The sequence below is a fragment of the Macaca thibetana genome, chromosome 10, assembly GCF_024542745.1.
Source record: "Macaca thibetana thibetana isolate TM-01 chromosome 10, ASM2454274v1, whole genome shotgun sequence".
NCBI classification, from domain to species: domain Eukaryota; kingdom Metazoa; phylum Chordata; class Mammalia; order Primates; family Cercopithecidae; genus Macaca; species Macaca thibetana.
The window spans coordinates 76,149,910-76,177,770 of NC_065587.1; the positions used below are offsets into that span (position 1 = coordinate 76,149,910).

General features: G+C 36.9%; 1 long non-coding RNA gene across 5 annotated transcripts in view; it reads right to left on the reverse strand.

Annotated features, from left to right (window-relative positions):
* Window positions 1-6,036: 6,036 nt before the first annotated feature.
* LOC126929054 (uncharacterized) overlaps window positions 6,037-27,861 on the reverse strand; it is a 65,094-nt gene continuing 43,269 nt past the window's right edge. For 4 of the 5 annotated variants that reach the window (XR_007717052.1, XR_007717049.1, XR_007717048.1 and 1 more), the window contains one exon: window positions 13,776-15,234. This is a non-coding gene — a long non-coding RNA (uncharacterized LOC126929054). Of the gene's footprint in view, window positions 10,172-13,775; window positions 15,235-27,861 lie in introns of those variants that run through there. The other variant, XR_007717050.1, reaches the window with a different exon arrangement.

The window sequence follows — 27,861 nt, forward strand, 5'->3', positions numbered from 1 at the left end:
ATGTGTAGATGTCATCCTGGTAACTTACGAGAAATTCACACCTTAAGGGCGCTGAGAGGCTTGCTTTTAACGGACTCTGTAGAAAATCTATTTTAAATTGATATTTTTGACATGAATAATAACCTGATAATATGTTTATTGTACAGATGTGGATTTTGAATAGTAGGTTTTCTTACAGCAAAGGCCAGGGTACATTACTTCCTGTGTGGCATAAATCTCAATAGATCCTCCTTGTCTCCTAAAGGAGAATGTCCAAATCCCCTTGACAGGCATGGGGTGGGGGATTTTATGTACTTGACACTATTTGCATCACTTCATTCCCTACCCTGTACTCCAGTGAATCCAAACTGGTCACTTGTCAGGAGAAAATTTCCTCTTGCTTGCCTTGCTTTTGTTATATGTGCTGTTCATTTTTTCCAAAACATTTTCCTCCCCAACTCTCTGCTTAGTAAATTCTACTCTTGCTGCAGTATTCAATGTGAGTTTTTAATTACTTCTCTGATGTCATCCCAGCTCCTCCCCCACCCACGTACATACCTCACACTTGTCACACACAGAATTAAGTGCTTCCTTCTTTCTGAATTCATAGAATGCCATAAATGCTTCTCTTTTATCATTAACCCTTGCTGGATAACTGGGATTTATTTGATCTTTCTTTCAACTAGACTCTGACATGGCAGAAGCCAAGGTTTGTACATTGTTCAGTCATTTAATCCCTGTCTCCCAGAGCAGTGCCTGGTCCATAAGAGTTCTGCTATTATTATTTTCATATTCAGCTGTTTTTGGAACATAATGCCAATATTATGTGATCACGTCAAACATTTCCAGTGCTTTTTAACCCTAGCATTTTACCTGGAAAAAATTATATTATTTCACATGAGACTTTAGATAGTTTTGTTTATTTGTTAACTCATAATTGCTCAGAAATACCTGAAAAACCTAATAAAGCCAAGATGTATCCTGACTGAGAAAAACTATTATTGAGACTTCTTCACTCATCCAGAAATAAAATTAAAACCACAATGGGATACCACTACAAATCCATCACGATAGCCAAAATTAAAATAGAAAACTAAAAAAAATCATAATGCTTTTGGCTAGTATATAGAACAATCAGAAATTTCAAATTCAACTGCTAAGAGTGCAGATTGATACAACTACATTGAAAACCATTTGGCTGTTTCTAAAACTCAACAAGAGCATACCCCATGCCTCATAATTGCACTCTTAAGTGTGCATATGACATATATGTGTACATATATTTAGTAAAAGACATGTATTAGAAAGTTCATGGCTGCTATTCATCATAGCCACAAGCTGAATACTACCCCAAAATTCGACAATGGAATGGATAACTAAATTATAGGAAATCAAACATGGAATATTATACTACAGTGAGAATGAGTCATCTACAATTACACACAATGGCGTGGATTAATCTCATAAACTTGATGTTGTCTGAAAGAAACCAGCCACAAAGAGTATACTATATTTTTACATTTTTATGCAGTACAAAAATGGGCAGAACTAATTTATGCTGCTAGAAGTTGAGGTAGTGATTACCCTTGGCCAAGAGTACACTGTAAGGAGGCACAAAGGGAACGGCAGGGACACTGTGATGTTCTATTTCTCAATGCAGGCACTGATTCAGTTTGTAGGAATTCATCAAATGTGAATATATTCCTTATTGTATGTATGCTGTACTTCAATTAAAAAATTGTAGACTTTGAGAGGTGGCTTACGCCTGTAATCCCAGCACTTTGGGAGGCCAAGGTGGGCGGATCACGAGGGCAGGAGTTCGAGACCAGCCTGGCCAACATGGTGAAATCCCATCTCTACTAAAAATACAAAAATTAGCTGGATGTGCTGGCAGGCACTTGTAATCCCAGCCACTCGGGAGGCTGAGGCGGAAGAATCATTTGAACCCGGGAGGTGGAGGTTACAGTGAGCCGAGATCAGGCCATTGCACTCCAGCCTAGGTGACAGGGCAAGACTCCGCCTCAAAAAAAAAAAAGTAGTGCTATGGAATGATGTACACTCTGTAGGGTACATATGGGTCTATGGGTCCAGAGGTTGGTTTAATGTCATCTATGTCTGTGGTTCCCAATACTTTATACATACAACAACTTCTTTGTTTTTACTTTTTCAAACTCACAGTTTTCTTTTAATTTTTAATTTTTGTGGATACATAGTCGGTGTATATATTTATGAGGTACATGAGATGATTTGGTATGGGCATGTAATTTGTAATAATCACATCATGGAGAATTGGGTATCTATCACATCAAGCACATCTCTTTTGTGTTATAAACAGTCCAATTATAATCTTTTTTTTTTTTGAGACGAAGTCTTGCTCTGCCGCCCAGGCTGGAGTGCAGTGGCCGGATCTCAGCTCACTGCAAGCTCTGCCTCCTGGGTTTACGCCATTCTCCTGCCTCAGCCTCCCGAGTAGCTGGGACTACAGGCACCCGCCACGTCGCCCGGCTAGTTTTTTGTATTTTTTAGTAGAGACGGGGTTTCACCGTGTTAGCCAGGATGGTCTCGATCTCCTGACCTCGTGATCCGCCCGTCTCGGCCTCCCAAAGTGCTGGGATTACAGGCTTGAGCTACCGCGCCCGGCCTAGTCCAATTATAATCTTATTAGTTATCTTTAAATGCACAATTACTATTGATTATAGTCACCCTATTGTGCTATCAAATCATAGATCTTATTCATTCATTCTTTTATTTACACCTATTAATCATCCTCACCTCCCCCTTACACCTCCCACTACCTTTCCCAGTCTCTGGTAACTATCCTTTTACTCTCTATGCCCATGAGTTCCCTTGTTTTGACTTTTTGATCCCCCCCCACACACACAAATGAGAACATGTGATGTGTGTCTTTCTGTACCCGGCTTATTTTACGTAATATAATGAACTCCAGTTCCATCCATGTTGTTGCAAATGACAGGATCTCATTCTTTTTAGTAGCTGAACAGTACTCCATTGTGTGTATGTATCACATTTTCTTCGTCCATTCATCTTGATTAACTCTTAGGTTGCTTTCAAGTCTTGGCTATTTTGAACAGTGCTGCAACAAATATGGGAGTGCAGATATCTCTTCAGTATACTGATTTCCTTTCTTTGGGGTTACCTGAGCAGTGGGATTGCTGGATCATATGGTAGCTCAATTTTTATTTTTGGGGTGAATATCCCAACTCATTTTTTTATAGGTTGTACTTTCCCACCAACAGTGTATGAGCTTTCCCTTTTCTCCACATCCTGGCTAGCATTTGTTTTTGCCTGTCTTTTGAATATAAGCTATATTAGGCTGTTCTTGCATTGCTATGAAGAAATACTTGAGACTGGACAAAATATCAAGAAAGGAGATTTAATTGGCTAATGGTTATGCAGGCTGTACAAGCAAGGCACCAACCAGCTTGAAGGGAGAACTCAGGGAGTTTTTACTCATGGCAGAAGACGAAGTGGGAGCAGACACATCACATGGCAAAAGCAGAAGCAAGAGAGCAAGGGGGAAGGTGTTACACACTTTTAAATGACCAGATCTCATGAGAACTCACTCACTATCTCAAGGACACTACCAAGTGGGATGGTACTAAACCATTCATAAAAAATGTGCCCCCGTAATTCAATTAGCTCCTACCAGGCTTCACCTCCAACCCTGGAGGTGGATTATGTTTTAATATGAGATTTTGGTGGAGACACATATCTAAACCATATCCTAAGCCATTTTAACTGGGGTGAGATGATATCTTGTTGTAGTTTTGATTTGCATTTCTCTGATGATCAGTAATGTTGAGGACCTTTTCTAATGCCTGTTTGCCATTTGTATGTCTTTTTAGAGAAATGTGTATTCAAATATTTGGTCATTTTTAAAAATTAGATTATTAGGCTTTTTCCCACAGAGTTGTTTAAGTTCTTTATATATTTTGGATATTAATCCCTTGTCAAATGGATAGTTTGCAAGTATTTTCTCCCATTCTGTGGACTGTCTCTTCACTTTGTTGATTGTTTCCTTTGCCATGCAGAAGCTTTTTAACTTGATATGATCCCACTTGTCCATATTTGCTTGGTTGCCTATGCTTTTGGAATATTATTTCAGAAATTTTTGCCCAGACCAATGTCCTGAAGATTTTTTCCAATGTTTTCGTTGCGTAGTTTTGTATTTTGATACCTTAGATTTGATTTGTGTATATGGTGTGTGTATATGGCATGCAATAGGAGCATAGTTTTATTCTTCTGCATATAGACATCTATTTTTCCCAGCACCATTTATTGAAAAGACTCTCTTTTTGCCAATATGTGTTCTTGGCACCTGTGTCAAAAATGAGTTCACTTTAGGTGTGTGGATTGTTTTTGAGCTCTGTTATGTTCTGTTGATTTATATATCTGTTTTTATGCCAGTACCATGCTGTTTTAGTTACTAGAGCCCTCTAGAATAATTTGAAGTCAGGTAATTTATTCCTCTGTTTTGTTCTTTTGCTTAAGATAGCTTTCATTACTCTAGGTCTTTTATGGTTCCACGTAAATTTTAAGATTGTTTTTTCTATTTCTGTGAAGAATATCATTGGGATTTTGATAGGAATTGCATTAAAGCTCTAGATTGCTTCAGGTAGTATGGACATTATAACAATGTTGATTCTTCCAATCCATGCACATGGAATATTTTTCAATGTTTTGTGGCCTTTTTAGTCTCTTGTATCAGTGTTTTATAGTTTTCATCATAGAGATCTTTCACTTCTTTAATTCATAGGTATTTAATTTTGTTTGTGGCTATACTAAATGAAACTACTTTTTAATTTTTCAGATTGTTCACTGTTGACATATAGAAATGCTATTACTTTTTGCATGTTGATTTGTGTTCCACAACTTTACTTAATCTGTTTATTAGTTCTACTACTTTTTTAGTGAAGCCTTTAGGTTTTTCCAAATATAAGATTGTATCATTTGCAAACAAAGATAATTTGACTTCTTCCATTACAGTTTGGATGCCCTTTATTTTTTTCTTTTGTCTGATTGCTCTAGCTAGTACTTCAGTACTATGTTTAATAACACGGATGAAAGTGGGCATCCTTGTCATGTTCTAGATCTTAGAAGAAAGGCTTTCAGTTTTCCCCATTCAGTATGATACTAGATGTGCATCTGTTGTATATAGCTTTTATTATGTTGAAGTATGTTCCTTTTATGCCTAATTTTTTAGGGTTTTTATTATGAAGGGATGTTGAATTTTATCAAATGCTTTTTCAGCGTCAATTGATATGATCATGATTTTTGTCCTTCATTCTGTTGACATGACGTCTCACATTGATTGATTTGCATATATTGAACCATACTTGCATGCCAGAGATAAATCCCTCTTGGTCACGAAGAATCATCTTTTTCATGTGTATTGTATACAGTTTGCTAGTATTTTATTGAGGAAATTTGCATCAACATTCATTAGATATATTAGCCTGTTGTTTTCTTTTTTTGATGTGTCTTCGGTTTTGGTATAAGGGTAATACTGGCCTCATAGAATGAGTTTGGAAGTATTACCTTTTCTTTTATTTTTTGGAATAGTTTGAGTAGGATTAGTATTAGTTCTTCTTTAAATACCTGGTAGAATTCAGTGATAAAGGCCTCGTGTCTCAGGCTTTTCTTTACTTGGAGACTTTTTATTATTGCTTTGATATCACTATGTGTTATTGGTCTGAACAGGTTTTGGATTTCTTCATGGTTCAATCTTGGCAGGTTATAGGTGTCTAGGAATGTGTTCAATTCTTCTAGATTTTTCAATTCATTGGCATATAGTTGCTCATAGTATCCACTAATGATTCTTTAAATTTCTGCTGTATCAATTGTAATGTCTTCTGTTTTCATTTCTGATTTTATTTATTTTATTTGAATCTTCTTTTTTCCTTAGTTAGTCTGACTAAAGGTTTGTCAATTTTAACTTTTTTTAAAAAAAACTGACTTTTTGTTTCATTCATCTTTTATATTGTTTTATTCAATTTCTTTTATTTCTGCTTTGAATTTTATTATTTCTTTTCTTCTATTAATTTTGGGTTTGGTTTGCTCCTTCTTCGCAAGTTCTTTAAGATGAATCATTAGGTTGTTTATTTTAAGTTTTTCTTCTATTTTGATGTAAGCACTTTTTGCTATAAACTTCCATTTTGGTACTGCTTTTGCTGTATCCTGTTAAGTTTTGGTATGTTGCATTTCCATTATCATTTGTTTCAAGAAACTTTTCAATTTCCTCTTTTTCTTCGTTGACCCACTGGTCATTCAGGGGTATATTGTTTAATTTCCATGTATTTGTATAGTTTCATTTTATTGTGTATAGTTTTATTCCACTGTGGTCAGAAGAGATGGTTGATACTAGTTCATTTTCTTTTGAATGTTTGAAGACTTGTTTTGTGACCTAAAATATGGTCTACCCTTGAGAACAATCTATGTGCTGAGAAAAAGAATGTGTATTCTGCAGCCATTGGATGAAGTTCCACTTGGTCTATAGAGCAGATTAAGTCTGATGTGTCTTTGTTGATGTTTTGTCTGGAAGATCTATCCAATGATGAAAGTGGAGTGTTGAAGTCTCCAGCTATCATTGTATTGGAGTCTCTCTCTCTCTTTAGCTCTATATTTGTTCTATTTATCTGGGTACTCCAGTGTTGGGGGAATACATATTTAAAATTATATTCTGTTGCTGAATTGACACCTTCATCACTGTATTGTGACCTTCTTTATCACTTCTTATAGCTTTTGTCATGAAGTCTATTTTGTGTAACTACTCGTGCTCCATACTGGTTTCTGTTAGAAAGGAATACTTTTTCCCATCCCTTTATTTTCAGTCTATGTGTTTATTTATAGGTGATGTGTATTTCTAATAGATAATAGATCATTGGCTTTTGGATTTTTAATCCATCCAGCCACTCTGCATCTTTTGATTGGAGAGTTTAATCCATTTACATTCAATGTTTTTATTGATAAGTAAGCACTTACCCCTGTCATTTTGCTATTTGTTTTCTGTTTTTTTTTTTCTTGTCTTCCTTTCCTTCTATTTTTTTCTTCCTGTCTTTCCTTCAGTGGAAGTGATTTTATCTGGTAATGTGATTTAGTTTCTTGCCTTTTTTTGTGTGTGTAGCCCTTGTATGTTTTTTGGTTTGAGGTTACCATGAGGCTTGCAAATATTATCTTATAATCAATTATTTTAAGCAGATAACAACGTAACACTGTTTGCATAAACAAACAAGCAAAAAGAAAACTAATAAAAATTCTACTACTTAGCTTTGTTTAGTTTTTGATAGGTTCATTGTTTAATCTATTTAGGATAGAAGTAGTTTACACACCACAGTGACAGTGTTATAGTATTCTGCATTTTTCTGTGTACTCACTATTATTAGTGAGTTTTGTGCCTTCAGGTGAGTACTCATTGTTTATTAACATAGTCTTTTTTCCTACTCCTTGTAGCATTTCTTGTAGGACAGGAGTGGTATTGATGAAATCCCTCAGGTTTCATTTGTCTGAGAAAGTCTTTATTCCTCCTTTATATTTGAAGAATATTTTCCCAAGATATACTATTCTAGGGTAAAAGTTTTCTTTTCTTCAGTACTTCAAATATGTCACACTATTCTCATCTAGCCTGTAATGTTTTCATTGAAAAGTCTGCTGCCAGATGTATTGGAGTTCCATTTTATGTTACTTGTTTCTGTTCAGTTGCTGTGCTTAGGACCCCTTCTTGATCTTTGAAAGTCTGACTATTAAATGCCTTGAAGTAGTCTTGTTTGGGTTAAATCTGCTTTGTGTTCTATAACCTTCTTGTACTTGGCTACTGATATCTTTCTCTAGGCTTGGGACGTTCTCCGTTGCTATCCTTTTGAATAAACTTTCTACCCCTACCTCTTTCTCTACCTCCTCTTTAAGGCCAATAACTTATATTTGCCCCTTTGAGGCTATTTTCTATATCTTGTAAACATGCTTCACTGTTTTTAATTTTTTTCTTTTGTCTCCTCTTACTGTGTATTTTCAAATAGACTATTTTCAAGCTCACTATTTTTTTCTTCTACTTGATCAATTCTACCATTAAAATACTCTGATGCATTCTTCAGTATGCCAATTGCATTTGTCAGCTCCAGAATTTCTGCTTGATTCTGTTAAACTATTTCAATCTGACTGTAAAATTTATCTGATATAATTCTGAATACTTTCTATGTGTATCTTAAATTTTTTTGAGTTTCCTGAAAACAGCTGTTTTGAATTTTCTGTCTGAAAGGTCATATATCTCTGCTTTTCCAGGATTGGTCATTGGTACCTTATTTAGTTCATTTAGTGAGGTCATGTTTTTCTGGAGTGTTTTGATACTTGTAGATGTTCATCTGTGTCTCGGCAATGAAGTTATGTATGTATTGTAGTCGTCACAGTCTATGGTAGTTTGTACCTGTGGTCTTTGGAAAGACTTCCCAGATCTTAAAAATTTCTTGGGTTTTGTGATCTAAGTTATATCTGCTTTAGGGAGCACCCCAAGTGTAGTAACACTGTGGTTCTCGCAGACTTGTAGGGGCACTGCCTTAATGATCTTAGACAAGATCTGAAAGAATTCTCTGGATTAACAGGCAGAGATTCTTGCTCTCTTCCCTTACTTTCTTCCAAACAAATGGGGCTTCTCACTCTGTTCTGAGCCCTTGAATCTGGGGGTGGAGTGACACAAGGACCCTTTTGGCTACCACCATTCTGTTCTGGATCTGACTTGAGGCCAGTACAGTGCTGGGTCTCACCCAAAACCTGCTGTAACCACTCCCTGGCTACTGCCTATGCTTTCTCAAGGCCCTCAGGCTCTGCAATTATCAGGTGGTAAATTCAGCCAGGGCTGTGTCTTTCACTTCAAGGCTGTGAGTTCCCTAGGACCTGGGTGGGTACAGAGGTGCTGCCCAGAAGCCAGGGACTAGAGTCTAAAATCTTAGAATTCTATCTGGTGTTCTATTGTACTGAGGCTGGGCTGGCACTCAAGCCACAAGACACAGTCTTTCCCACTCTCCTCCTCACTTTCCAAAGGCTGAGGAGACTCACCCCATGGCCACTGCCACCACAGGCCACAAGGAGTACTGCCAGACTGCCACCTATGTTTCTTTAAGTCCCAAGGGCTTAACCTGTGGAAATAGCTGTGGCAAATGCTGCCTGGCCTGGGACTTACCCTTCAAGGCACTGGGCTCCCCTCTGGCAGAGGACAGGTCCAGAAATGCCATCGAAGAGTCAAGTGCTGGAATCAGGGGCCCCAAGAACCCACTTGGTCCTCTACCTCATTTTGGCTGAGTTGGTACATATGGTGAAAGACAGAGTCCCCTTTATTTTCCCTCTTCTTTTCTCAAACAGAGGGAGTCTTGCCCCATAGTCACCATAGATGGGAATGTGTTGAGTCTCACCTGAAGTCGTATGTCTCAGAGTTTCACCCAAGGCCCTCGACTAGTACCTAGGTATCACTGCTGGTTATTCAAGGCCCAAATACTCTTCAGTTAGCAGGTGATGAATGCTGCCAGGACTAGGTCATTCCCATCAAGGCAACAGGTTCTCTTGTGGCCCAGGTTGTATCTAGGAATATCAATGGGAGCTAGGGCCTGGAAAGGTGGCCTCACAACTCTGACTAGTGCCTTGTCCTGCTATGGCTGAGCTAGTATCAAGGATGCAAGATAAAGTCCTCCACACTCTTCCCTCTCCTCTCCTCAAGCAGTAGGGAGGGATCTTATTAGAAGCCATGAGCTGTGTAGCCTGGGGTTAGAGGAGGGGTGATGGCAACACCCCCTTAGCCCCACACTGACTGGTGTCTCAGGAGGTTGCATGTCCCTTCAGTGGTCTGGCTACAGGCCCAGTTCAGCACTAGGAGTCACCTGGAATTGCAGCCTAGAATGCCTTTCAAGTTTATTTAGAGCCCCAGAGCACTTTAGTCTGTAGTGGCAAGGCCTCTGGGAACTCAAGTTCTGACCGCGGGATCAGCAATTCCTCTCTCACTAGGGCTGGTTTAAATGCTCTCTCTGTGAGCTGGTGGCAACTGAGTTTGGTCCAGTTTTTCTTTCTGCTATAGTAGCACAGCACTGACTTCAATGCTTCACAATTGCTGTGCTCTCCCTCCTCCAGCATACAGAAATGTGCTCTTCCTTCTCCAGTGCACGGAAACACTCTCCACAGCAAACTGCTGATTCTGGGAAATAGAAGAGGGGGTGGTGAAAGCAATTCAAGACTGTTTTTTTGTTCCTCTTTCAGTCAGTGATACAAAGTTAAAACCAAGTACTCTGACTGCCCACCTGATTTTTTGTTCTTGTAAAGGTGCTGTTTTTGTGTAGATAGTTGTTAAATTGGTGTTCTTTTGAGGGGGTAGGGGAATGATTAGTGGAGCCTACTGTTCCCTGATCTTTCTCCACATCAAGCTCACTTATTTAGCACTTAAATGAAAGACTTAATGTTTTGAAATCTTCTACTTGATAATAGCTGCAATGTATTGAGAGATTCCTCTACTTCAACCAGGTTAAGCTCAAAGATACAGAGCCAGCGAATGGCAGGCCTAGTATCTATACCCAGCTCTCACTTCAAAGCCTACACTCTATAAAACACCTTCTAACAGATAATCTAAATTTACTCACTAGAAAATAATTATTTTCCCATGTTTATTAATCAAGGGTATTTAATTTTCCATTAGGTGAATGCAGCTAATATTTCCGTAAGAGGTTGATAGAACTGCAGTACTAATGAAGAAAGCCTGACCCATTAGCTTTTACGTCTCCCTATAAACAACTACATTATTTTTCTTCTGCCTTTGATAAAATTTATATTGCTTTTCCTATCCCTTTATTTGCACATAACCCTAAGTATCTAGTTATTTGGATGGGAAGCCAGTATTTCTGGAGTTATGCTACAAACATCCCCAAAATCTCAGTGCCTCACAATAAACAAGTTTAATTCTCACTCATAGACCATACGAGTTGTGAGTCTATTTCATTTTCGTTTATCCTGAGGCAAGATAGGGTAATCAGTTTCTTTCTGGGATGTTGTTAAGCTTGTGGCCAAGAGAACATTCAGTAATAGCAGACTCATGAAATGGCTTCTCACCCCTCTGCTTGGAAGAGGCGTGCTCACTACTGCCAACATTTTATTGGCTGGAATAAGCCATGTCACCTCAAATAACTCTAGTGGAATGGGGAGCTTTAATCTCCCCACTAGAAAGGACACCACAAAATTATAGGGCGAAATCATCTATCAGCCACTAGGTAAGGGACATAGGACAGCAAACATTTGATAGTAGTGATACAGGATACTGGAAACATTTTAAGTACTATTTAGTTTCCACTGTATAAATGAAATAACTTATTTTGTCTATTAACCAATGGAGAGATAGCTATATTATTTTGCATTTTATTGTTACAAACAGTGCTTACAAATCTTTCCTTATAGGCATTCACAAGAGTTTCTCTAAGATAAACATTTAGAAATGCAGCTGTGGGTAGTAGTTTCATATGTATCTTCTACTTCAGTAGATCTTGCCAAAGTTTCTTCTAAAATGTTTAACTTTATCCTCTTACCTGCAATACACAGGAGTTTCAGATTCTCTACATAAAATGTTTCTATATGTGCTGTTACTAGGTTTCTTTTAGAAATAAATGTTATAGAATGTTAAATCTGGGTGACAGTGACTATTCATTCTATTTCTTTTCTGTATATTTAAAATTTCTCTTAAGTGCTAATCAACTTAATATTTAGTAAGAGTATTTTTAAATAAAAATAAAATAAAGAGCAGCCATAGAAGCAAATCGTTGTGAAGAATTCCTAGAAGTCTCTTTTCATTATCTTCTGAATCATTGAATGATAATAATATTTTCTTCTAAATGTTCACACATGCCCTTCTATTATTTCCTCCTCTGTTTGCTAAGCATTTCTTCAAGTACAAATATCCAATAGAAACAAAAAAAAGACTATTTCTTTGCTGTTTTACGCTACTTAAACTACTACTAGATAGAGAAGAAATTGATGCCCCTTTTTCCATGTTCCTTGGTCACCTGTGCTACTGGAGTGTGTGCACAATTCTGGGGCATATGTCAGTTTTTTTTTTTCTTCTTCTTTAAGCTTATGCATCTCTCTGCCTGAAGACTTCTTCTGACTTTAGAAGTATGCTCAACAAACAAGTGGCAGATTAGAAGTGCCAGGATGTCAATGTTCCCAAAAACCACCCTCAACCAATTGGCAACAGCTCTCCCAGATTCCTGAGACTCTGCAGGGAGAGTGTTCTAGAATCTCTCCAAGTGTTCTCTGAAGGATTGAGCCTCAGTGGTCCATGGTGGTGACCTGCCCATTTCTGTACCCTTTTTGGTCTTCCTTTGTCAAATTTGTCCTAACATGCATTAAAGTTTCTTCATGAAGACAAATATACCTGAGAACTGACTGCCTTTTAAAACGTTTATGACATTTAATTAAATGGGGACTAAAGCAAAATACTTAATTAAATAAGAGCTAATCATTATAGATATTTAATATACTAAAATTAATTTATATTTATAAGTGCAAATTATTGAATTTTCATAAAAATAACTTATTTTAAACAAACTTAGAAAGTTGAACTTCACATTCTAAAAAATACTGTGCCTTTAAATTTGCAGCCTTAGTGAATAGAATATCATTTATAACTCAAATTATTAAGAAGCTGTTTCCATAGAGTAGTCTTCCTATAGACTTAAAATAACTCACATTCATACTTTTCAGTGAAAATGCAGAGGTAGAATAGATTTTTTAGAACAGGATTAATGAGAAGTATTTTATGTTATTTCATTTTAATAGGGTAGAGGCAACATAGATGTGTTTAAAAAAGGAAAATGATATAGTTTAACTCTGTATCCTCACCCAAATCTCACCTTGAATTATAATGATCCCCAAGTGTCAAGGGCAGGACCAGGTGGAAGTAATTGAATCCTGGTCATAGCTTCCCCAATGTTGTTTTTGTGATAGTGAGTTCCCATGAGATCTGATGGTTTTATAAGGGGCTTCCCCCTTTGCTCAGCACTCATTCTCTCTACTGTTGCCCTGTGAAAAGGTGCCTTCCACCATGATTGTAAGTTTCGTGAGGCCTCCCTAGCCATGCGGAACTGTGAGTCAATTAAACCTCTTCTCCATAAATTACCCAGTCTTGGGTATTTCCTCAGAGCAGCGTGAGAATGGACTAACATAGAAAAGAAAAAGATGACAGAGAAACAGAGATTGAAGACACACACACATGCGCACACACACACACAGACACACACAGACTCTTTTCCCTATGTGATAAAAATATAAAATAAATATTTTTGAATGAACAGTCAGTCACTGTATCTGCATACAACTTTTGAGGAAGCATTGACCTAACTGTAATAGGAGATGACAACTTAAGTTAAACTATGAGTGGAAATTCTGATTATTTTATCTTTGTGACTGGAGCTTACCATACTGGATGCTGAAAAACTCTTAGTGAAATTGTTTTGATTATCTGAAATGTTGCATTACTCAGGTTGATCATTCTGAGAGTCATATTTTATATTCTTATATAATCTAGAGGTATGGAAGCAGTAAGACAGATGATTTAAAATACATTGATCAAGAAAGTAATTTAAAATAAAAGAAGAATCTCAATAACTTATTGGTACTTATGTCACATACACTAAGCACAAAGCAAAGCAAAATTTATTTCACTGATTTTTATTTACTAAAGGTATATTTTCTCCATGTGATATATCTGCTAAAAATAAAAGAAGATGTTAAATTAGATAGACCATATAATTGTCTGACATTATCTTCCCAGGTAGCAAGAGTGTATCTAAAAACATTTTTTCCCCTTTTCTATACTTCCTTTTTTACCAACCCTCTCCCCTTCTCAGTCAGATGAAACCACACTACCTCAAGGAAAATTAGGTTTGTTAAAACAAAAGAACAAAGAGAAAGGCAGGTTTGTTTTTTTGTTTTTTTGGGTTTTTTTTACCTCCAATACATGCTCCTGAGAATCCAAAGAGAAGGCCCTGGTGGAACTGAGTATGGAGCAAATAGAGAAAAAAGGGGAGAGGTTGAAAAACCTGCCCTAGCTGTCCCCCAAAACCCAATGCATGAGGCTTACCCAGGTTGAGAGAGCTCATGCACAACCTTAGGAAGGTGTTGCTCAAACACTAGCATGTGTTAAAATCACCTAGATGACTTGACAAGATGCAAGGTTTAGTCAACCTCCGAGTTTCTGAAGTAGATCTGGGGTGGGGCTCAATAATTTGCATTTCTAATTAGTTTCCAGCCAATGTTGATACCGTTAATCTACAGACCATGACTTGAGAACTAGTGATTTAGGAGAAGGAGGAATGGCCTAAAGTCAAGAAAAGGATTTAAAAAATCAACTTCCAGATGAAGACTTTATAATGGCTTGCTCTGGAACGCCATGTAAAAATGCAGCCAATGCATACAGAATATATCACAGCTGATCAAATAAGAATTTATATCATCTGGCAAGAGAAGATATTCTCTAGGTCCCTGGGAATTAGGGCTCATCAAAGTTGCCAACTGCTAGCATTTGGTTATTTTAGTAAAAGTACTTGGCCATATGCTGTAATTTGACTAAATCCCATGTAATCTCTTGGGAACCCACTGTTTTTAAGGATCTAAATTAGTTGAAAATACCTGAAAGCAAAAAAAAAAAAAAAAAAAAAAAAAAAAAATGAGGCTCTTGATAAACAGACATATCAATACCAAGGTGGAAAAGAAAGTCTCAGCACCATATTCGGATGCAATTAGATGTAGCAAATTACCTCCCATTACACTCCAAGGCTCCATTCATGCCTTACATACTCTGATTCTGTATCTTATTTGTAAATGTTCCAGTCTACCTCTTCTCCTTATTCATGATTTTCCTTAATCTTTTCTTATCTTTTTATAAAATCTACTCCTCTCTGGCATTAGCTAGAACCATCCAAATGTCCTGTAGTAAGAGGATATTTAGCAGTGATTAATTCCAATAGCCATCATTATTTCCCATGAATGTATTTTGAAGTTTTTCTGTATCCTACTGCATCTTTTTCTTCAAAGTTCATATTAGCACAGAGAGGATGCTGTTAAATATTTTCAAGACTATGGTGTCCAACATAGTCTTTTGATTATTATCCAAACATCCTCACCAGTCTTGATCTTCAGGAAGACACAATCAACTCACTGCTGCTCCACAGATGTAAAATAACAAGTTATGCCAGGGAAATATCCATGCTGGTCCATCTGGAACAAAATGTAAACACAAAATCTACGTTTCATAACATCTCCTTCCAATCATATGACAACTTGGATCTGGATTTAACATGTGGACATCAGGCAGTGAATAAACCCTGATGGCCTATCTGGCAGTCATCGTCCTGGATAAAGACTGGGAGGAAAAACAGGCCATGAGGAAGCTGTACTATGTCAGAGCTTAGCCCACCCTTTAACCTGGGCCCATGCCATGCAACTTGCATCCAAAGGGAAAGCTTGGTCCTGCAAAGAACCTGGAATAAAGAGAATAAGCATATCTCGATTTGTACACATATTCATGACTTCTGCATGGGGTAGGTTATTATCAGTCTGATTAAGGACCAAGCCATGTTGAAGATGAGATACACTCTAAAATTTGTGGTCCTTATGCAGCTTTTTGGGACTACTGACATTGTAATTATAATATTATCTGATCAGGCCATACAATTACCAATGGTCTGAGGTATGAGGCAATGTAAAATCTTTGAAGTAGTTCTCTTTTCTGCAAATACAAAATGTTGTGAGAAGAAAAGAAACTTTCTAGGTGATAAATGCCATCCATCTACTGGTAAACAAAGTTTGTATGTGTGTATATGTGTATTACTGCATAACTCATCACTCAATAAAACAATACGTATATTATTATGTTCATGGATTCTGCAATTCAAAAATTTCAAAAGAGCACAATGATGATTTTGTGTTTCTGCTTTGTGATGTCTCAGGTCTCAACTGGAATCTTCAAATACTGCAGGTGACTTGACCACTGGGGGCTTGAATCATCTGAAGACGTTTATTCATTTGTCTCGAGGCTAATACTGGTGGTTGGTTCTCTACTGGGTTATTGCTTGAGCACCTACATAGGTAAGCTCATGGGTCTGCTTAGGCTTTCTCACATCATGTTGGTTGTGTTCCAAGAACAGGTGCTCAAAAAGAATCAGACAGAAGAGCATCACCTTTTAGGAATTAGCATTGGCTTCAATTTGGTCAAACTCATACACCACCCACATAGAATCCCCCCTCTCGATGAGAGGGGTGTCCAATCCACAGTCTAGGAGTGCGTGAGATGGGATAATTTTGCAGTGATCTTTGGAAAAAGATAACCTGTCAAGGGACCATCTCACTTCTCTGAGTCACACTTGCTTTTCACTATTTGGATGATTTTCTTCTCTTATTACAAAATGTTGGGACTGCCTTACTGTAGCACGTCATGTTTCACTCTGAAAACAGAATCCTTACTTCTCAAGTTTAATTTGCTTTGATGGACACAATTAAGATTCCACAAGACACATGCTGGATGTTGGGAATGTATCTTAATGGGAGAAGACAAGAGGCCTTTTTAGTAAGCAAAAAGAAATGACTCACTTCTGTTGGTCAAACGTGAAAAATCTTTATGATTTATCTGGACCTGTGACCCATCCACTTTACCTTGGGCTAGGTGGAAAAACATACTTAAGATGCGGAAATTGGGTTAAAAATTGCTTTGTCTGACTGCTGCTAACAGTTGAAGAAAAAATATTTAATGAGCAAAGCAGTTTCTAAAACTAGAATCGAGTTAATTTGTGCCCAAATCTGCACCATTATTCGATAAGCCTGTATGTTTCATAGAAATTGAATACCTTGTCCATAAGAGGTTGCCTACTGCATCAGCTAACCCTGGTTCAATACAAGGCTATTTCCCGTATGGAAAGTTCTCTTGAAAACCCCAAAGGTCTCAAGATTCTGAACCTGGGGGTCCTAGGTAAAGGCTTTGGGCTTATTTGCATCTTTCTGTCTCTTTCCAAACTCTGCTAATGATTCTAAGGTCCCTCACCTTTCTGTGAACTTTACTAAAATGAGTGTGCCTGAGTGAGTTGGGCCCCTTTCCTGAGTTGCGCTCTCCTCTTTCAGCAACCTAGGAGATGAGACAATGGGTTAATTGAGGTAGCTACCTGCATGCAGCTTCTGGACGAACCTATCTCTCTGTTGTTTTTGGATTATAGTCTAAGTAACTGCCTCAAAAATATTTTTTCTGAAGCTTTTGCCAATATTGCAATTTTCCACCAAGGATTTTGAGGAAAATGAAACCATCAGTGAATTGTTCATGAAAAAGCAAAACTAATACACCAGTAACTTTAATTATATTTTATAATGTATTCATATATGTTATATATATATAGGACTTACATAGATAACATTTATAAATATATATAGTACTTATATATATAACATTTATAAATATATATTGTACATTTGCCCTTCTTCCATTATGGTACACTCTCTAACATGTACCTTGTAGAATCTTAATGATGTGCTCCAAAGTAATTCATCCTTTAGAATTAAGGGTCCTATCTTCACAGTGGGAAAGGTCATGCTAAAATAAGGGTGTCTCTCTCTCTCTCTCTCTCTCTCTCTCTCTTCCTTTCTCTCTACATATACATATCATAAGGTGAGAATAGCACCCTCCTCTATGATGGGATGACAGTTAGTTCAAGGACAGTCTCATCAGTTAGGAAAATTAACTTCTCCCCTGTCTTCTAAAACAACTATTTCAGGAAGATACATACATTAAACCACTGTTCAGGAGGATATGGTCGTTAGACCTCACGTCTTTGCCTTCTTTCACTTTTAATGAGGGTGAACATTTGGATAATAGTACTGAAGATATAAACATTTCTATGATTTACAATAGAGGTTCTCAAACTCAGGGTGCACCAGAATTATTTGAGAGTTCACTAAAATGCAGATTGCTTCTGGGCGCTCCACTTTCAGACCACTGCTCTACAGCCTTACTACCCTAAGTATGGTCTGTGGACCAGCAGCGTGGGCAGTCACCTAGGAGCTTGTGAGAAACAAAAGATCTCAGGCTCCAACCTAGACATGGAAAATCAGGATCTGCATTTTAGCAAGAACATCAGGTGATTGGAATGTCCGTTTAAGATTGAGAAGAAGAAGCGCTGTTCTAGAATCGTAGTTTGTAGCCATTTCCTGCTGTTCCTATTTACAATTGTATTATAATATGTGCCTATGGTCATACCTATTGTTACAGGCAATTTCCACTGTACCCCACTTAAAATAGCCAAAAAAGTATATTCTGCATCCAAGGATTTAATAACACTATTAAAGTCATAATTATTCCCTAAAATTGTTTTAATATTAGTAACAAGTAGACCATAATATATCCCACGATTTTTTTTTTTTTTTTTTTTTTTTGAGACAGAGTCTGGCTCTGTTGCCCAGGCTGGAGTGCAGTGGTGTGATCTTGGCTCACTACAACCTCCACCTCCCAGGTTCAAGCTATTATCCTGCCTCAGCCTCTCAAGTAACTGGGATTACAGGCATGCGCCACCATGCCCGGCTGATTTTTGTATTTTTAGTAAAGACGGAGTTTCACCTTGTTGGTCAGGCTGGTCTTGAACTCCTGACCTCATGATCCGCCTTCCTTGGCCTCCCAAAATGCTGAGATTACAGGCGTGAGCCACCACACCCAGCCCCACAATCATTATTAATACTATAGTTAAACCTACAAAAGGTCTGGGGCTCTCTTTTATTCCAGACAAGAGTTAAAAATAGTGGTGGACAGCACTGATTCATAAATGGAACTCAGAACAAGAACTTACAAAAGTAAAAAATAAAGAAGGAAATCACAGAAGTGTCTAGACAGAAAAGCACAAATTCCCATGTAGACTAGATTAAATCACGACAAAAATGAGCATCATTATCTTCATTATCCTATTAGATGGAATGTCCAACAATATCTCATGGCTAACTTAGCTGGCTCTACAAAAAAGAGAAAGATTCAGTTTACTGAGATAATTTGGAAAATATAGTCAAAATTTAAAAGCCTTTTAATACAAAATTTTCCTTGCTAGCATATGTTTTTATTTTCAAAGGACAGCTTCAGTGTAAATTCAATACAGCAGATACTTTTACAAATTTATGTATGTATGTATATATGAGTTAACAGAGTAAAATGTGTAATCCTAAACATTTTGCTTTAGGAACTAAAAGAAACACTATTCTATTGAATCAACTTACTACTAAACTTTAAAATATACATATTTAGGCCCAGTGTGGTGGCTCACACCTGTAATCCCAGCACTTTGGGAGGCCAAGGCAGGCAGATCACTTGAGGTCAGGAGTTTGAGACCAGCTCGGCCAACATGGCAAAACCCTGTCTTTAATAAAAATAAAAAAATTAGGCAAACATAGTGGCACACGCCTGTAATCCCAGCTACTTGGGAAGGTGAAGCAAGAGAATCCCTTTAACATGGGAGGTGAAGTTTGCAGTGAGCGAAGATCATGCCACTGCACTCCAGCCTGGGCAACAGAGCAAGACTCCATCTCAAAACAACAACAACAACAAAAAAACCAAAACTCCCTTATATTTAGAAGATGCCAGATGGCTGCTGAGCTCCCATGCATAATATTTCTTTTTTCCCCATGCCTTAATATTATAGAAAATAAAACCTTGTAAGTTAAAAAAAACATGGGAAACAGAAACCCTGAAATATTTAAGAACTTAAGAACATTTTATAATCCGATTAAGAGCAAAATCTCATCAAGTTAACAAATCTGCAACCCCATAGACATTTTAAATGTGAGTTTCCCCAAAAACTCTTGTGGAAGGGGTGCAGGAGTAGATCTGAAGGAGTAAGGATTAGGAACAGAAGAGAAAGTGCTGTGGGACAATTGGACCGCCGTCCCCATACTGCAACTGAAAGTGTTTTTCTTCAAGAGAAAATTAAGACAATGGTTCCCTAAATCAAGTTTCTCTACATTGATTTCTTTTACAATTTTTATATCCATGTGAATCCTATGAACATCTTACTGAAAGACATTCTGATTCACGAGGTCTGAGTTGATGCCAGAGACTGGACCTTTCTAACAATCTCCCAGGTGATACCAATGCTGCTGCAACATGGACTGCTCTTTGAATACCAGGGTCTACACCATCAATAACCAACTAGAAATCATAATGAGAGAACGCCATCCCATCCACAATAACGATATCCCAGAGTATCTGGAATAGATTGGAAGAAGAATTCACAAAATTCAAATAAAGAAATATTTTAAAATTTTTTTTTAAATTAAAGGAGGTAAAGAAAATTATCCATGTCAATGCAGTAATAAGATAAAGGCAAAATGGGCTGACTGAAGACTTCTGCCTCTACCTAGCTGTGTGACTTTGCAGACTTACTGTGAGTCTTCATTTCATCATCTGAAAAATGAAAGGGACCAAATTCATAACTTAAAGTCTCCAATAGTCAAATAACTGGGTTTTTAAATTTTTTAATTGAGAGTCCATGAAAAGTGGTCTGAAGACATGAACCAAAAAAATACATATTTATTTTTTTCTCAACTCTAATTGACATCTAACATGTCCTTCAATTAAAAGTGATAGCCCATAGTAGTAAAGGCAGAAACTGTTTTGTAGTTACCAATATAGATCACAGATATGTTCCTATTACGTTATACTTATTGCAAATGTCTCTTACTGTCCTTTCTACTCATCACTGTTTTAAAATTATGGTAGTAGATTGCTAGTTAATAAATGCATTTCACCACATAAACAGAATTAAAAACAAAAATCATGTGATCATCTCAGTAAGTGCAGAGAAAATTTTCAATAAATCCCAACATCCCTTTACGATAAAAATTCTCATCAAAGGAACATACCACAAAATAATAAAAGCTGTCTATGACAATTATAAGCAAAAACTAGAATAAATGGAGAGCAAAATCATGTTCATGCATGGGATAAGAAATCATGGTAATTTTGTTGATAAGGTCTTTGGTGTCACAAACTCAATGACTTGAATTACTTATCTGAGTTGAAAAATGTTCTAACTGGCTCTTTCTTTGGTGTTCATTATTGAAACAAACAAACAAAAAAAGAAATACAAAATCCTTAGGGGAAATGGTCACTGGGGAAATTTTAAGTAATAATTTCCACTACAATTTTTAATTATGATATAATTCTTCCTGGGCTATATGGATTATTTGACATGGTCATGTACTGCAAGACTCAGCCATTTTTGCCCAACAGGTAGCTTTCTTGATGGTATTTTATATAATATTATTCTTTAAAAACTAGTTTTAGTGGTGATTTTAAAAGTGATTATCAGCAATCAATTGATATCTCAGGAACACAGACCTGGAACTTGATAGTGTGGAGAAATATGTCAGTTGTAGTTCAAAGAATGAGTACTTGTGAGATTTTTCTAGGGACTCATTCCACTACTCAGGAACATGTGTACATCTGGCTTCGAAGACTAGAAAGTAGTAAAGTTTTCAAGTGCTCTTAATGAAAATATGGAAAGCTAAAAGCAAGAGAATAACTTGAGAAGTATGACTAGGGCCTAAGAAGGATTTCTGCAGGGTCCTGAAAAGACACTGGAGTTGAGCTCAGAGACAAAGCATTGCTTAGAATTTTGGTTTTGCTTCTTGTTAGTTGTGTAATATTGAGACATTTTTATTGTGCCTCCCTAAGCATATGAATTTTACATCTATAAAATGGGCTGATACATCTCCTTGACAGGATTGTTGTAAATACTATATCAGGTAATATGAAAGAAAGCCCTATAAAACTCTTTGGGAAACAGAAGGGGCTCACAAAATACTTACTGTTGTTCACACTGCTCCTCTTTCCTCTCCTTCCTCACTGAGGTGCCCATGAATTGAACTGCACATCAAGTTTAAGAATGTGACACTGAGATGAAAAGTAGCAATCAACATTTGTAACCCTCAAAACACATGTGGATCAGTGTATGTGTGATTCACTTTTCTTCACTCTTGATATAAATGTGGGTACTTCTCAGGTCATCAAAGACATTTGTCAAGATTCAGTATTCCAAAGTCTGGTTAAGTTAAAGCTGTACCTACTTCCATAAAAATGCATGTTGATGGTCAGAAAAAAATGTTTACTAATGTGTCAATTCATGCCTCTACCTCAGATTCCTCAACGAGGGACACCAACAATACTACCTACTTCATAAGGATGTTTTGGTATTGACTAGGCACTTACTAGAGTTCACAACTTGTAAAAGGTGCAAGTAAGCAATCTCAATTATTGTACAGCAGACAGACCAGACTCAGCAGACTGTCACAGGTGGAACAGGTCAGCTGGAACTTTCAGACTCACAATGAGTGAACAAGAAAAAAGCATTGAGTGTAACAAAACTTGCAAGTAAAAAAGTTACTCTCAACTCTAGAAAAAAACAGGTCAGGAGGAGACATTTTTAGAAATACAAATAACAGTGAGTTTATCTGCCACTTAATTTCCATGGGGACCTATATGTCTTTTAGCATACCTTTAACTATGAAGCATACTATTATACAAATCCAGCCTTTCAAATGCTAACCCAGAATCTGTGACTTATTAAGCTCATTCATGCCTGAAGGCTTTCCATTCACAGTCTTGTTGTTTCCACAGAAATGTCAGGAATATATCCTTCAAAGTGTATTTCCAGTTTCTGCTAATAATTTTATGGCATCTGGACTATATCCTCTGAAAGAATATAAAACACCTTTAGCTTAATATCAGCCATCACGCAAATGTTCTCCTCATGTCCCAATGACCCACTGTTTTACCTTTTCCCATCAGAAAATAGACAGCTATTGTAGTAATAAATGTGTGGGTTCCTAACAGGAAGCTGAGAACAAGGACATGAGGTGTTGTGTAATAACAGTAGGTAGACAAGGCACCTTAAGGATGTATCATTGAAGCAAATTATTTTAGGAATATTTAAAATTAAGATGTATTGCATCATGCCATCTTTCTGCATCTTGTTTCCATCACCAAACTTTACTATGGTGATGAAGCTAAGCAGGAAGATGTTGGAAGCACTCTCATCCAATATTTGCATCATAATCCAAAATAGTAGATCATTTATATGAAGAAGTAGCTATAACAAGAAAAGTATTTTCTCTTTGATTTGATGACCACTTATATCAAATTGTTAAAACAGCTTTTTCTACTTATGTATAATTAAGACAAAGTTTAAAATAAGACAGCTGGTCTAAGTTGAAAAGTTTTTAAGCTTAATGAGTGTATTTGTAGAATATGCATATTGGAACAATCCTTGGTGGGAAGGAGGCCTGCTCAAAAAGTAAAGAACAATGCAATTTTGGAATCTGTCCCCTCACTGCTCTGAACCAAGGATAGGAAACAGCAAAACCAAGGACACATGGAGCATAGGACACACAGAGCATTTTTCGTAGTTCTGGGACTACACAAGTAGCCTTCCTTTATTGTGAGTGAGCTATCTGATTTGAGAACCAGCAGGTATTTGCTTTCTATTTGCCTTTTTAGCATTTAAATGACTTGAATGTCAGCCTCCCACTGATTTTATCTTATTGTTATTAATCTGACTTGTAGAAGAAAATATCTTTTGGGAAAATCCATCTGATATAGACCCACTTTACCAATAACAACAACAACAAAATGCTCTACTTAGGGTTAGGCATTTTATAAAGTTTTCAATACTTGTGAAAATAACATTTTAGAATTAAGAGACAATATAAAGGGGACCTGTATTAGTCTGTTTTCACACTGCTGATAAAGACATACCAGACACTGGGAAGAAAAAAAGGTTTTAATGGACTTACAGTTCCATGTGGCTGGGGAGGCCTCACAGTCATGGCAGAAGGCACATCTTATGTGGATGGCAGCAGGCAGAAAGAAAGAAAGCTTGTCCAGGGAAACTCTCATTTTTAAATCCATCAGATCTCATGAGACTTATTCACTATCATGAAAACAGCGCGGGAAAGACCCATCCCCATTATTCAATTACCTTTCACAGGGTTCCTCCTACAACACATGGGAATTGTGGGAGTTACAATTCAAGATGAGATTTGAGTGGGGACACAGACAAACCATATCAGGATGTAAATGATGAGTTAATGGGTGCAGCACACCAACATGGCACACATAGACGTATGCAACAAACCTGCACGTTGTGCACATGTACCCTAGAAGTTAAAGTATAATAAAAAAAAAAAAATCTGAGCTGAATGTTTGACAAAATGGCACACATGCCACATCTCTGTAAATGAGGCTTTATCCATACATCAAAAAGGCTCGTCATAGGTGCTAGAAATTAGGCCAGAGAATGTGGCTACAAGAAAATATCAGTGGATTTGTGACACTAAGCTCCTTATTGAAGGATAAAAGACGTTAAAATAAAACCGGGAAAATGCATATCCTGCTGCTCTTAAGTCAGTGGTAATATTTATATATGACAAACCACCACAGTTAAACTCAGCAGTAATCATGAAATCTAATAGGTCTCTAAAATTAAAATATTAAGTTATCTTTTTGGATGTTTTAATAGGAACTAACATTTCTGATTTTAAGCTGAACACAAATGAATGTTTAGACTATTTATTACAGTTTCACCACTGAGACAGAGCTGGGACCCCCCTCTTAGGGTCATGTGCACCTCCCCACCAAGTATGGAAATAAAGATAAATCTTGAGTTCCTTCAAGGGAAATTTCAGGCACCTAGCTAGCCTCCAGAAGTAAATAAAAGACTTGATAAGCCAGAACGTAATAGTAGCTTAAAATAATAGCCAATGAACTTGGAATCATGAGACATTTTGTTCCCTATGGAAACTAAAGATAACAACTTAAGTGTCTGAGTTGTTTCTCCAAAGCCTAGATCCCTACCAAATGCATCCATTGGCATATAGACGTCAAATAAGGGGAAACTAAGGTCTGAACTTTGACCATCATTCTTTGTTTTAAATTTCTTTCTGAGATGCCTGGAGAAAGTCATGTGACCACCTTGGCAAAATTATAATAGTGAGAGACATATAATATAGTTGAGCCCATCTTGCTTCTAACCTCACAAGCTGTTCTTGCCCAGTCCTGCACATAGGCCAGGCTAGCTATGGGAGGAGTTTAGTTTATACTTTCACTTTAAAACAAGGATGATCATAGTCCCTTCCCAAAACTAACTCCTCCTTGTTGGGACCCAAAACCATCTTTATAAACCTAATGAAAGCCTACGAGGTTAGAATTATGGGAGGGCCCTGAATTCTGCTAAGACCTAGGCATAGTTAAATATAACTGGTTATTGTTTTCTAGTTTGCCTTTTGTAATTGCTTTCTACTCAGGAGTCACTAGCCAGTGGTCATAAGATTTATAACTTTCCCATTTGCCCCTCTAGATAACATTGTTATTGTAAAACCTAAGATGTGTTTGAGATATTTTTCAAACTTTGCATTCTTGTGGACTAACTGATGCCACTTAGACTGGTGACAAATCCCTCCCCCTAGGACTGACAGCACACTAGGACAATTTTGGCACCCCTGTGATTTCTTCCCTGATCCAACCAATCAGTAGTACCCATTCCCTACTCCCCTGCCCTCCAAGCAATCCTTAAAAACCCTAGTTTCTAAATTCTTGGGGAGGCAAATTTAAAAAATACTTCCTGTCCTCCTTGCTTGGTCATCCTGAGATTATTAGACTCTTTCTCTGATATAACACCTACTGTTTTCAGTGCATTGGCTTTTTTCAGTACTTGGAATCTAGAAGTGACCAAGAAGACTTAATTCCTCATAGATTTAAAAATATAATCCAACTTAGATACCATCTTCTACTTAATTCTCATTTTGGAGAAGGAAAACTGGTTTTCAAAGAGCTTAATGATTATCTTTTTTTAAAAAAATATTTATTATTTATTATTAAGTGCTTTTATTTGGGTGCCACTAACAAATAATTATCTCAATTAAAAAAGATAACAGAAATCACATCCAGCCAAAACCATTTTTTTTTCTGAGCAGTAAGCAAGAAGATATGTCACATGGTCAAAGATATGAGTGAAACCAGAACCTATTTTTTTTTTCTGAGCAGCAAGCAAGAAGAACCCAGTGGTGACAATAGTCACGCCCATGAGCCATAGCTAACATTCTTTTCTGTTACGCTACAATTTTTTTAATGAAGTTTATCTTCCTTAACCAATTGTAAATCAGAAAATCTTTGAATCTGCCTATGACCTTTAAGCTCCTACTTCAAGATATTCTACCCTGTTAAGCCAAAACCAATACATAACCTTCATTCGTTGATTTACAATTTTGTGTATAACTTCTGCTTTCCTAAAATTTACCCTTGTCTTTCAAAACCTTCGCTTGTATGCCGTCAGGGAGGTCAAATCTTAAGCATTAGAAACCTGATCCTCCTTACTTGGATCCCTGCAAATAAACACCCTTCTTTCTTCACTACAAATCTTTGTGTGGTTATCTGGTCTTACTCCATAGGGCGAATGGATCCTAGTTTGGTTTCATAACACCAACTTGGTTATAGATACCAAATTTCTTTAGATTTCTGTATTTTTCTAAAGTACTGGCACAGAGAAAATAATTTTATCAACTTACAAATTTATCGATATTTATATGAATTAAACCATGCTCATGTTTTCATCATTGCTATAAGAGTTTGGGAGAGGAAAGGTTAAGTAGCTACAGAACAAATCAAAGCCTGAAGAAGACATTTCCAATGTAACTTGTTCTAGCTACACTTGAAATGGAAGTTGAGAAAAATCAACTGTGAACAAACAAGTTAGTCCATTGGGGAGTCATTAAGATTTTTCTCCTTCCATGAGTCAAATGTTCTAGGGAGCCATTATCATTTTTTCTCTCATCTCATCAAACTACACAAAGAGAAACACAAGGTAATTCCCTTACAGACTCCTCAGAGAAAGCCCAGTGGCTCCACCTTAAATGTCATTACTGTAAACCTCCTGAGACATTGTCAGTCAGTCTTCCAGGGAGAGAATTAATCTCTGCTGGAGATCTGTGCTGGACTTTATTCTAGATTGTTTACCCTGGTTTTATTGTTTGGAAAAGTCAGTAAATCTCAGGTCTTATCATAGGACTCAGATTCGCAAATTTCTCTATCATTTTGGCTACACAACTGCGAGTCTAAGGGAGGCATCACTTCATCTTTGGGGTTATTCTCTTTTCTGTTGCTTCAGGGATTTTTTATGCATGTACCATCAGTCAAAGAGTGCCATTGTTTTAAAATTATCAGGAACAACGAAACATAGAGTTGGAAAGAATCAATCACTTCAGTTCAGCTTATTTAAATAATTATTGTGTACAATCTACATGCCAGAAAAATATTCCAGGTGCTTGAAATCTAGAATTGACCAAGAGGACTTCATTCCTCATGGATTTTAAAATGTATTCAAAATTAGACACTATATTTGACATCATTCTCATTTTGCAGAAGGCAAACTGACATTCAAAGAGCTTAATGACTATCTTTTTTAAAAAATTATTTACTATTAAGTGCTTTTATTTGGGTGCCACTAAAAAATAATTATCTCAATTAGGAAAGATAACAGATATCAAATCAAGCCAGATATTTATTATATATGTCATATGGTAAAATGTGAGTGAAACCAGAACCTATTTCCATCTCCACCACTAGCTGTGACATTTATCTTTTATAGCTTCACTTTTCCTTCTAGAAAACTGATATAATAAAGCTTGATCTCTCTGTACTTTTCACAATGTTGTCAAATGAATTACATCATGATTGATAAAAAAAAAATTAGGCTTTAGATTAAGGATAATTTGAATAATTTTGATGGATAAATGTTAGCCACCATTTTACCAAATTTATCAAGCACAGGA